Here is an 11,919-nt window from a genome sequence, read left to right as displayed (position 1 = left end):
TTTAAATCTAAAGTGATACGTATTATTACTGCTTAGCGCGTATAAAACAGAAAAATGGGCTCGTAATACCGCTGGTCAAAAGGACAAATGACTTTCACAGAAAGGCCTAAAGTTACATGCGCAAACATTTTCATCCTAAATGCACTGTTTGCCGATGTATAACTTTGCACTGAAAGTCGTCGGGTCTCACCTTATCCTAACGGTTCGTTATGCTCTCAGTAAATGTAACGGGCCTTCATGCTCTAACTAAATCTAGTGTTGCGACAAACACATGCTTGTGCTCAGCTAAGTCTCAGCCCTACGATTTGAGCATATTAAATAAAATCTGGCATCGCACAAACAAGGCACCCAAAATGTACATAATGACGAATTTGACTAAACAGAAAGGCCTTACAAAGTAAGCATTTGTTCGAATTTGCAAAGTCCATGAATAAAGTAGACATGCGCAAACATTTATATCGTCAATGTCCCTATTGGCGATGTACCAAAAAGAACTCAAACGCATTAAACAAAAACATGGTGAAATTGGCCAAATGTATAGGCAACACAATTTAAATCTAAAGTGATACGTATTATTACTGCTTAGCGCGTATAAAACAGAAAAATGGGCTCGTAATACCGCAGCTCAAAAAGACAAATTACTTTCACAGAAAGGCCTAAACTTACATGCGCAAACATTTTCATCCTAAATGCAGTTTGCCGATGTATAACTTTGCACTGAAAGTCTTCGGGCCTCACCTTATCCTAACGGTTCTTTATGCTCTCAGTAAATGTAACGGGCCTTCATGCTCTGACTTAATGTAGTGTTGCGACAAACACATGCTTGTGCTCAGGTAACTCTCAGCCCCACGATTGCAGCATATTAAATAAAATCTGGCATCGCACAAACAAGGCACCCAAAATGTACATAATGACGAATTTGACTAAACAGAAAGGCCTTACAAAGTAAGCATTTGTTCGAATTTGCAAAGTCCATGAATAAAGTAGACATGCGCAAACATTTATATCGTAAAATGTACCTATTCGATGTACCAAAAAGAACTCAAACGCATTAAACAAAAACATGGTGAAATTGGCCAAACGTATAGGCAACACAATTGAAATCTAAAGTGATACATATTATTACTGCTTTGTTTGCGCGTATAAAACTGAAAAATGTGCTCGTAATACCGCTGGTCAAAAGGACAAATGACTTTCACAGAAAGGCAAGTAACTTACAGTTTCTCTAGAGAGGCTCCAGTCCGCTGTCTCGAAGTATAACTCCTGAGATCGATCGCTCGAAAATTCTAGAGAGGCTCCAGTCCGCTGTCTCGAAGTGTACCTTCTGAGCTCGCTCGAAGAAATGTTTCTTTTCGTGGCTGTAGTCCTTTACATACTGTGGAAGACAAAAAACGCAGTTAGTTCATTAAATAACAAAAGACTTGAAAAGTTTGTTGTTAAGAACATGTAGGTGAGATGTTGTTTAGGATGTTGCTGTCTCGACATATGTAAATTGCCGATAGGAGGCTGTCTGGCCGACTGAAAAGGTCGTGGATGTTGTGACTCGTTAGAGTACTTAGTGGCTACGTGCGACTTTTGCCTATCTTGCATATCAAAGCATGGTGGTAGACGAGTTGGCGCCACGCTGCCTGCAAATAAAAGAAAGTGCTGGTGAATATCATTTTGGTAAAGTAGAAAAACACGATAGCTGTTTGCAAAAATTCCCTACACAGAAAGCACGATATAAAATAGCTATTAAAGTAAGCATAATAGAAATACGAGTGCCACCCATCCGTCAAATACCTGCAACGAAAACAAAATAGATGTATTAAAAAATATGGAGCATTGAAAGAAACAAAACTGTTTTATTTTACAAAATACAAAATAGATTTAATAGCTTACATGAAAGGCCTTGCACCATGGAGAAAGCGAGCCAAAGATCACAAAAGACAAGAGCAAAGGCACCAAGCAGCTGAGGCGATACGAAAGTACCTACAAAAGAAGCAGAAAAGAGAGATTAATATCGAACAGGTTAAATAGCTGACTTGCACCACGAACAAAGCGCACGGCGGCCACGTCCGAACATATAAAGGAAACACGAGAGAGCTGCAAAACAAAAATATATTCCAAGATTATAAACAAAGGAGCATGAAGTTACCTGTAACAAAACACTAATTACATTATAAAGTATGTACTACGAGTCGCACTTACCTGAATAAGTCACGCCAAGATCACGAGACAAAATGGCGAACAAAAATATATGAGCCACACTTATTACTTTGGGAAAAAATCAAAATCACCTACCTGAAAGTCCTTGCACCACGAAGACGGAGACAGCGAGCGAAAGATGACAAAACAAAATGGCGACCGGAAATAGTTACCCCCACCGCGGCGCCGCCAAATTCCTGCAAATAAAGGAAAATAAATGAAGTCAGAAATTACTTTTCAAACGTAAAAAAGCACTCCGGGTATTCAAAAGTGACAGTAATTTTTTAGTTACAAAACACATCGCTTACCTGCAAGTCGTCACGCCACGGAGGAGACCCGACACGGAAACACTAGAGAGAATAGGCCAAAAAAGAAACATTAGAAGAACATAAACCAAATAGCCTGAACACCTGTTACGTTACAATCTACAACACCTGTAAGAAACATACAAATTACATTCAAATCTATCTACACCGAGTCGCACTAATACATGACCACAGCGCTTACCTGAAACTCGTTCGGCCACGGAGAAGGAAACCCGACACGTCACGGCAGGCTACACGGAAACACTAGAGAGAACAGCCCAAAAAAGAACCATATTAAAAGAATATAAACCAAAAAGCCTGAACACCTGTAAAAGAAATACTAATGACATTACAATTTAAATCGCGTACCTGAAATCCCTTGTACCACGGAGACGGAGACAGACAGCCAAAGATCTCAAGACAAAATGCCGACCGGAAATCGTCACCACGCCGCCGCCGCCCAATTCCTGCAAAGAAAGGAAGATAAATGAACTCAAAAATACCTTTTCCAAGTTAAAAAACTACCGGGCATTGAAAAGGGACAGTCATTTGTTACAAAACACAACATCGCTTACCTCAAAGTCGTCACGCCACGGAGGAGACCCGACACGGAAACACTAGAGAGAACAGAGGGAGAGCAAAGGATAAAAATATAAACATTACAATATAAACAAAATAGGCTGAACACATATAAAAGAAATTACAATTACATAAAAATGTAAATCGCGTACCTGAAATCCCTCGTACCACGGGGACAGACAGCGAGCGAGCCAAGAATCCCAAGACAAAATGGCGACCGGAAATCGTTACCACGCCGCGCCGCGCCGCGCCGCCGACATATACCTGCAAAGAAAGTTAGATAAATTAATTCCAAAAACCCCTTTCAAAGTTAAAAAAAACTCCCAGGCATTCAAAAGGGACAGTCATTTATTAATTACAAAACACACCATCGCTTACATGCAAGTCGTCACGGCACGAAGGAGACCAGACACAAAAACACTAGAGAGAACAGGCCCAAAAAATAAATACATTACAATATAAACAAAACAGGCTGAACACATGTAAAAGAAATTACAATTACATAAAAATGTAAATCGCGTACCTGAAATCCCTCGTACCACAGAGACAGACAGCGAGCGAGCCAAGAATCCCAAGAGAAAATGGCGACCGGAAATCGTCACGTCACGGCAGGCTACACGGAAACACTAGAGAGAACAGCCCAAAAAAGAAACATATTAAAAGAATATAAACGAAAAAGCCTGAACACCTGTAAAAGAAATACTAATTACATTACAATTGAATTCGCGTACCTGAAATCCCTAATACCACGGAGACGGAGACAGACAGCCAAAGATCTCAAGACAAAATGCCGACCGGAAATCGTCACCACGCCGCCGCCGCCCAATTCCTGCAAAGAAAGGAAGATAAATAAACTCACAAATACCTTTTCCAAGTTAAAAAACTCCCGGGCATTGAAAAGGGACAGTCATTTGTTACAAAACACAACATCGCTTACCTGAAAGTCGTCACGCCACGGAGGAGACCCGACACGGAAACACTAGAGAGAACAGAGGGAGAGCAAAGGAAAAAAATAAAGACATTACAATATAAACAATATAGGCTGAAACCCGACACGTCACGGCAGGCTACACAGACACTAGAGAGAACAGCCAAAAAAGAAACATATTAAAAGAATATAAACCAAAAAGCCTGAACACCTGTAAAAGAAATACGAATTACATTACATTTTAAATCGCGTACCTGAAATCCCTTGTACCACGGAGACGGAGACAGACAGCCAAAGATCTCAAGACAAAATGCCGACCGGAAATCGTTACCACGCCGCCGCCGCACAATTCCTGCAAAGAAAGGAAGATAAATAAACTCACAAATACCTTTTCCAAGTTAAAAAACTCCCGGGCATTGAAAAGGGACAGTCATTTGTTACAAAACACAACATCGCTTACCTCAAAGTCGTCACGCCACGGAGGAGACCCGACACGGAAACACTAGAGAGAACAGAGGGAGAGCAAAGGAAAAAAATAAATACATTACAATATAAACAAAATAGGCTGCACACATATAAAAGAAATTACAATTACATAAAAATGTAAATCGCGTACCTGAAATCCCTCGTACCACAGAGACAGACAGCGAGCGAGCCAAGAATCCCAAGACAAAATGGCGACCGGAAATCGTTACCACGCCCGGAAATGGTTACCACGCCGCGCCGCCGACAAATACCTGCAAAGTTAGATAAATTAATTCCCAAAACTCTTTTCAAAGTTAAAAAACTCCCAGGCATTTAAAAGGGACAGTTATTTCCTAATTACAAAACACACCATCGCTTACCTGCAAGTCGTCACGCCACGAAGGAGACCCAACACAAAAACACTAGAGAGAACAGGGCCCAAAAATACATACATTACAATATAAACAAAATAGGCTGAACACATATAAAAGAATTTACAATTACATAAAAATGTAAATCGCGTACCTGAAATCCCTCGTACCACGGAGACAAGACAGCGAGCGAGCCAAGAATCCAAAGACAAAATGGCGACCGGAAATCGTCACGTCACGGCAGGCTACACGGAAACACTAGAGAGAACAGCCCAAAAAAGAAACATGTTAAAAGAATATAAACGAAAAAGGCTGAACACCTGTAAAAGAAATACTAATTACATTACAATTGAATTCGCGTACCTGAAATCCCTTGTACCACGGAGACGGAGACAGACAGCCAAAGATCTCAAGACAAAATGCCGACCGGAAATCGTTACCACGCCGCCGCCACCCAATTCCTGCAAAGAAAGGAAGATAAAAAAACTCACAAATACCTTTTCATTGTTAAAAAACTCCCGGGCATTGAAAAGGGACAGTTATTTGTTACAAAACACAACATCGCTTACCTGAAAGTCGTCACGCCACGGAGGAGACCCGACACGGAAACACTAGAGAGAACAGAGGGAGAGCAAAGGAAAAAAATAAATACATTACAATATAAACAAAATAGGCTGAACACATATAAAAGAAATTACAATTACATAAAAATGTAAATCGCGTACCTGAAATCCCTCGTACCACGGGGACAGACAGCGAGCGAGCCAAGAATCCCAAGACAAAATGGCGACCGGAAATCGTTACCACGCTGCGCCGCCGACAAATACCTGCCAAGAAAGTTAGATACATTAATTCAAAAAACCCTTTTCAAAGTACAAAAAAATCCCAGGCATTCAAAAGGGACAGTTATTTCCTAATTACAAAACAGACCATCGCTTACCTGCAAGTCGTCACGCCACGAAGGAGACCCGACACAAAAACACTAGAGAGAACAGGCCCAAAAAATAAATACATTACAATATAAACAAAATAGGCTGAACACATATAAAAGAAATTACAATTACATAAAAATGTAAATCGCGTACCTGAATCCCTCGTACCACGGAGACAAGACAGCGAGCGAGCCAAGAATCCCAAGACAAAATGGCGACCGGAAATCGTTACCACGCCCGGAAATGGTTACCACGCCGCGCCGCCGACAGAGAACAGAGGGAGAGCAAAGGAAAAAAATAAATACATTACAATCTAAACAATATAGGCTGAACACAGTTATTTCTTAATTACAAAACACACCATCGCTTACCTGCAAGTCGATTCGGGGGCGTTCCCGACCGGAAATCGTCACCACGCCGCCGCCGCCCAATTCCTGCAAAGAAAGGAAGATAAATAAACTCACAAATACCTTTTCCAAGTTAAAAAACTACCGGGCATTGAAAAGGGACAGTCATTTGTTACCAAACACAACATCGCTTACCTCAAAGTCGTCACGCCACGGAGGAGACCCGACACGGAAACACTAGAGAGAACAGAGGGAGAGCAAAGGAAAAAAATAAATACATTACAATCTAAACAATATAGGCTGAACACAGTTATTTCTTAATTACAAAACACACCATCGCTTACCTGCAAGTCGATTCGGGGGCGTTCCCGACCGGAAATCGTCACCACGCCGCCGCCGCCCAATTCCTGCAAAGAAAGGAAGATAAATAAACTCACAAATACCTTTTCCAAGTTAAAAAACTACCGGCCATTGAAAAGGGACAGTCATTTGTTACAAAACACAACATCGCTTACCTGAAAGTCGTCACGCCACGGAGGAGACCCGACACGGAAACACTAGAGAGAACAGAGGGAAAGCAAAGGAAAAAAATAAATACATTACAATCTAAACAATATAGGCTGAACACAGTTATTTCTGAATTACAAAACACACCATCGCTTACCTGCAAGTCGATTCGGGGGCGTTCCCGACCGGAAATCGTCACCACGCCGCCGCCGCCCAATTCCTGCAAAGAAAGGAAGATAAATAAACTCACAAATACCTTTTCCAAGTTAAAAAACTACCGGGCATTGAAAAGGGACAGTCATTTGTTACAAAACACAACATCGCTTACCTCAAAGTCGTCACGCCACGGAGGAGACCCGACACGGAAACACTAGAGAGAACAGAGGGAGAGCAAAGGAAAAAAATAAATACATTACAATCTAAACAATATAGGCTGAACACAGTTATTTCTTAATTACAAAACACACCATCGCTTACCTGCAAGTCGATTCGGGGGCGTTCCCGACCGGAAATCGTCACCACGCCGCCGCCGCCCAATTCCTGCAAAGAAAGGAAGATAAATAAACTCACAAATACCTTTTCCAAGTTAAAAAACTACTGGCCATTGAAAAGGGACAGTCATTTGTTACAAAACACAACATCGCTTACCTGAAAGTCGTCACGCCACGGAGGAGACCCGACACGGAAACACTAGAGAGAACAGAGGGAAAGCAAAGGAAAAAAATAAATACATTACAATCTAAACAATATAGGCTGAACACAGTTATTTCTGAATTACAAAACACACCATCGCTTACCTGCAAGTCGATTCGGGGGCGTTCCCGGCTTTCGGCTGACGTCGCGTGACGTCGGCAAAAGCCAAAGAATCTCGGGAACGCCTCCGAATCTGGTCCGGCATTGACGGACAGGCCCCTCGTCCAATGGCTAGGCTCCATTTATGGAGCCAGCCAATAAATGACGAGGGCCGACCCAAACCCCACTACAGTTCTCATCAGGTTTTCGCCTGCGCGAAAAGCAGAACACCTGTAAAAGAAATACTAATTACATTACAATTGAATTCGCGTACCTGAAATCCCTTGTACCACGGAGACGGAGACAGACAGCCAAAGATCTCAAGACAAAATGCCGACCGGAAATCGTTACCACGCCGCCGCCGCCCAATTCCTGCAAAGAAAGGAAGATAAATAAACTCACAAATACCTTTTCATAGTTAAAAAACTCCCGGGCATTGAAAAGGGACAGTCATTTGTTACAAAACACAACATCGCTTACCTGAAAGTCGTCACGCCACGGAGGAGACCCGACACGGAAACACTAGAGAGAACAGAGGGAGAGCAAAGGAAAAAAATAAATACATTACAATATAAACAAAATAGGCTGAACACATATAAAAGAAATTACAATTACATAAAAATGTAAATCGCGTACCTGAAATCCCTCGTACCACGGGGACAGACAGCGAGCGAGCCAAGAATCTCAAGACAAAATGGCGACCGGAAATCGTTACCACGCTGCGCCGCCGACAAATACCTGCCAAGAAAGTTAGATACATTAATTCAAAAAACCCTTTTCAAAGTACAAAAAAATCCCAGGCATTCAAAAGGGACAGTTATTTCCTAATTACAAAACAGACCATCGCTTACCTGCAAGTCGTCACGCCACGAAGGAGACCCGACACAAAAACACTAGAGAGAACAGGCCCAAAAAATAAATACATTACAATATAAACAAAATAGGCTGAACACATATAAAAGAAATTACAATTACATAAAAATGTAAATCGCGTACCTGAATCCCTCGTACCACGGAGACAAGACAGCGAGCGAGCCAAGAATCCCAAGACAAAATGGCGACCGGAAATCGTTACCACGCCCGGAAATGGTTACCACGCCGCGCCGCCGACAGAGAACAGAGGGAGAGCAAAGGAAAAAAATAAATACATTACAATCTAAACAATATAGGCTGAACACAGTTATTTCTTAATTACAAAACACACCATCGCTTACCTGCAAGTCGATTCGGGGGCGTTCCCGACCGGAAATCGTCACCATGCCGCCGCCGCCCAATTCCTGCAAAGAAAGGAAGATAAATAAACTCACAAATACCTTTTCCAAGTTAAAAAACTACCGGGCATTGAAAAGGGACAGTCATTTGTTACCAAACACAACATCGCTTACCTCAAAGTCGTCACGCCACGGAGGAGACCCGACACGGAAACACTAGAGAGAACAGAGGGAGAGCAAAGGAAAAAAATAAATACATTACAATCTAAACAATATAGGCTGAACACAGTTATTTCTTAATTACAAAACACACCATCGCTTACCTGCAAGTCGATTCGGGGGCGTTCCCGACCGGAAATCGTCACCACGCCGCCGCCGCCCAATTCCTGCAAAGAAAGGAAGATAAATAAACTCACAAATACCTTTTCCAAGTTAAAAAACTACCGGCCATTGAAAAGGGACAGTCATTTGTTACAAAACACAACATCGCTTACCTGAAAGTCGTCACTCCACGGAGGAGACCCGACACGGAAACACTAGAGAGAACAGAGGGAAAGCAAAGGAAAAAAATAAATACATTACAATCTAAACAATATAGGCTGAACACAGTTATTTCTGAATTACAAAACACACCATCGCTTACCTGCAAGTCGATTCGGGGGCGTTCCCGACCGGAAATCGTCACCACGCCGCCGCCGCCCAATTCCTGCAAAGAAAGGAAGATAAATAAACTCACAAATACCTTTTCCAAGTTAAAAAACTACCGGGCATTGAAAAGGGACAGTCATTTGTTACAAAACACAACATCGCTTACCTCAAAGTCGTCACGCCACGGAGGAGACCCGACACGGAAACACTAGAGAGAACAGAGGGAGAGCAAAGGAAAAAAATAAATACATTACAATCTAAACAATATAGGCTGAACACAGTTATTTCTTAATTACAAAACACACCATCGCTTACCTGCAAGTCGATTCGGGGGCGTTCCCGACCGGAAATCGTCACCACGCCGCCGCCGCCCAATTCCTGCAAAGAAAGGAAGATAAATAAACTCACAAATACCTTTTCCAAGTTAAAAAACTACCGGCCATTGAAAAGGGACAGTCATTTGTTACAAAACACAACATCGCTTACCTGAAAGTCGTCACGCCACGGAGGAGACCCGACACGGAAACACTAGAGAGAACAGAGGGAAAGCAAAGGAAAAAAATAAATACATTACAATCTAAACAATATAGGCTGAACACAGTTATTTCTGAATTACAAAACACACCATCGCTTACCTGCAAGTCGATTCGGGGGCGTTCCCGGCTTTCGGCTGACGTCGCGTGACGTCGGCAAAAGCCAAAGAATCTCGGGAACGCCTCCGAATCTGGTCCGGCATTGACGGACAGGCCCCTCGTCCAATGGCTAGGCTCCATTTATGGAGCCAGCCAATAAATGACGAGGGCCGACCCAAACCCCACTACAGTTCTCATCAGGTTTTCGCCTGCGCGAAAAGCTGCGCAGAGCGCAGCTTTCGCCAGGCAAAACCTAAAAAAGTACCTAAAGCACACGCTGCCCTTGGAAGAACACTAGTCGCAAACAGGACACTGTGCTGGGTCCATGCTCTATGGCATGCACAGAAGCCTGGAGGAGATTGCTGGATGAGGTGTGCAGCTGGCAGGAAGCGTGACCAGTGAGAAGCAAAGAAGACAGAGTGAATTGGAAGCCAACTGATGGTAAATATTGGTAAGTAATGGGCAGGCTCTAAGCCCGTTTTTAAGCTTTTATAATTACAATAGCTCTCGCACTGTAGCCAGAATCTAAAAATGATGAGCATATCATTGTGTCATGTATGGCACCACTGGATTTTCACCTTCTGGGATGCTCAGGAAAATGTTGCAAGTGCATTTGGTGGCTTCGTGCAGTCCCTCTTTTGTTTTTATAAGCGGAAGATGGGTCATAGATAATTCGCTTGCTCTTCCTGGCGTTTCATTACATGTTATTGCATTACGAGTCCTTGCATAAAGTATTCGATTTCTTATCTAAGCAGACTTTTACAATCAGAAGCGTGAAAACGTATACCTTTGGAGCCGGACCATTCCAGCCAATCTTGTGCATGCGCTCCCTTTGACTTGAGTAATGGTATCGTTTATCTTCTACATAGTAGCAATACAGGACTGCGTTAGGTTTTAAGCATATGAGGTCATTCCCTTGTGTGTAAAAAGCTTTTAAAAAATGAGGTTGCTCATGTCTGCAATGGAAGAAAAAAATCTATATTTATGAAGAGCAATGCATTATTTACAAAGAGACTAGAGGCCTGGGGACTTGAAGCCTTGACAATAAAAAAATATGTTGCAAATGCGAATCCTTACGAAAATAGAGAGCGAGGCAGATTTTGGAATTTATACAGATGTCTGTCTGTACCTTTCTATTATAAGTAAGGAAAAATTAAAAATAAGAAACTACATAGATATGGCACTTGAGTTTTATTTAAATATATATTTATTTGATTTGTATAACAATGTTACAAGAATAAATCTCAATAATCGATAAGGAACCTTGGACCAGCTGTATCAAGGGTTTTCTCGTTTCCGAACGGGAAAAAGGCTTTTGGGAAGTATCATCCAAAATGCCATCGCAAAATAAGGAATCGCAAAATTTGTGATTTTTTATTTTGCAAATGCATTTAAGGAATCGCAAAATGCAATTCCTTAAATGCAATTCTGGAAGCAGGCACTATTTGCGATTTGGCCTTAAGAAATTGCAAATTACCACCAACTTCAAGTTGGTGGTAATTTGCGATTTCCTTGAAAAATTCACTTTTTTGCATATTTTAAAGTGCCATGTAGAGGACATACATGCCCTTAGGGCATGTATGTGCGCCACATGTGCACACATGCATATTTCAGTGGTGCAACAGGGTGTCCTTGTGACACCCTTGCACTCTTGAAATTGCATTCGCAATTTGCGAGTACCTATTGGGTACTCGCAAATTGCGAATATCTTCCCTTTTATTCCTATGGGCCTCTTGGCCTATAGAAATTAATGGGAAGTCATTCCTTATTTTCAACTCGCAATTTACGAGTCGCAAATAAGGAATGCGCAGGAATCGCTATTTGAAATGCGAATCCTACATACATTGCATTTGGCGAGTCCTTAATAGCGAATCGGTAAAATTGGCTATTATGGACACGCAAAATGCAAGGTTGATACATCTGGCCCCTTGGATATTACATCTTCAATTTTTTTAAACACATTTTTAGGTCATATATTGACCGTCTGTGCAGAACAGTTATCACCACAGAATGTA

This window comes from Lissotriton helveticus, chromosome 5_1 (genome assembly GCF_964261635.1).
Source record: "Lissotriton helveticus chromosome 5_1, aLisHel1.1, whole genome shotgun sequence".
In the NCBI taxonomy this organism is placed as follows: Eukaryota; Metazoa; Chordata; class Amphibia; order Caudata; family Salamandridae; genus Lissotriton; species Lissotriton helveticus.
This window is presented reverse-complemented; position numbering follows the sequence as displayed.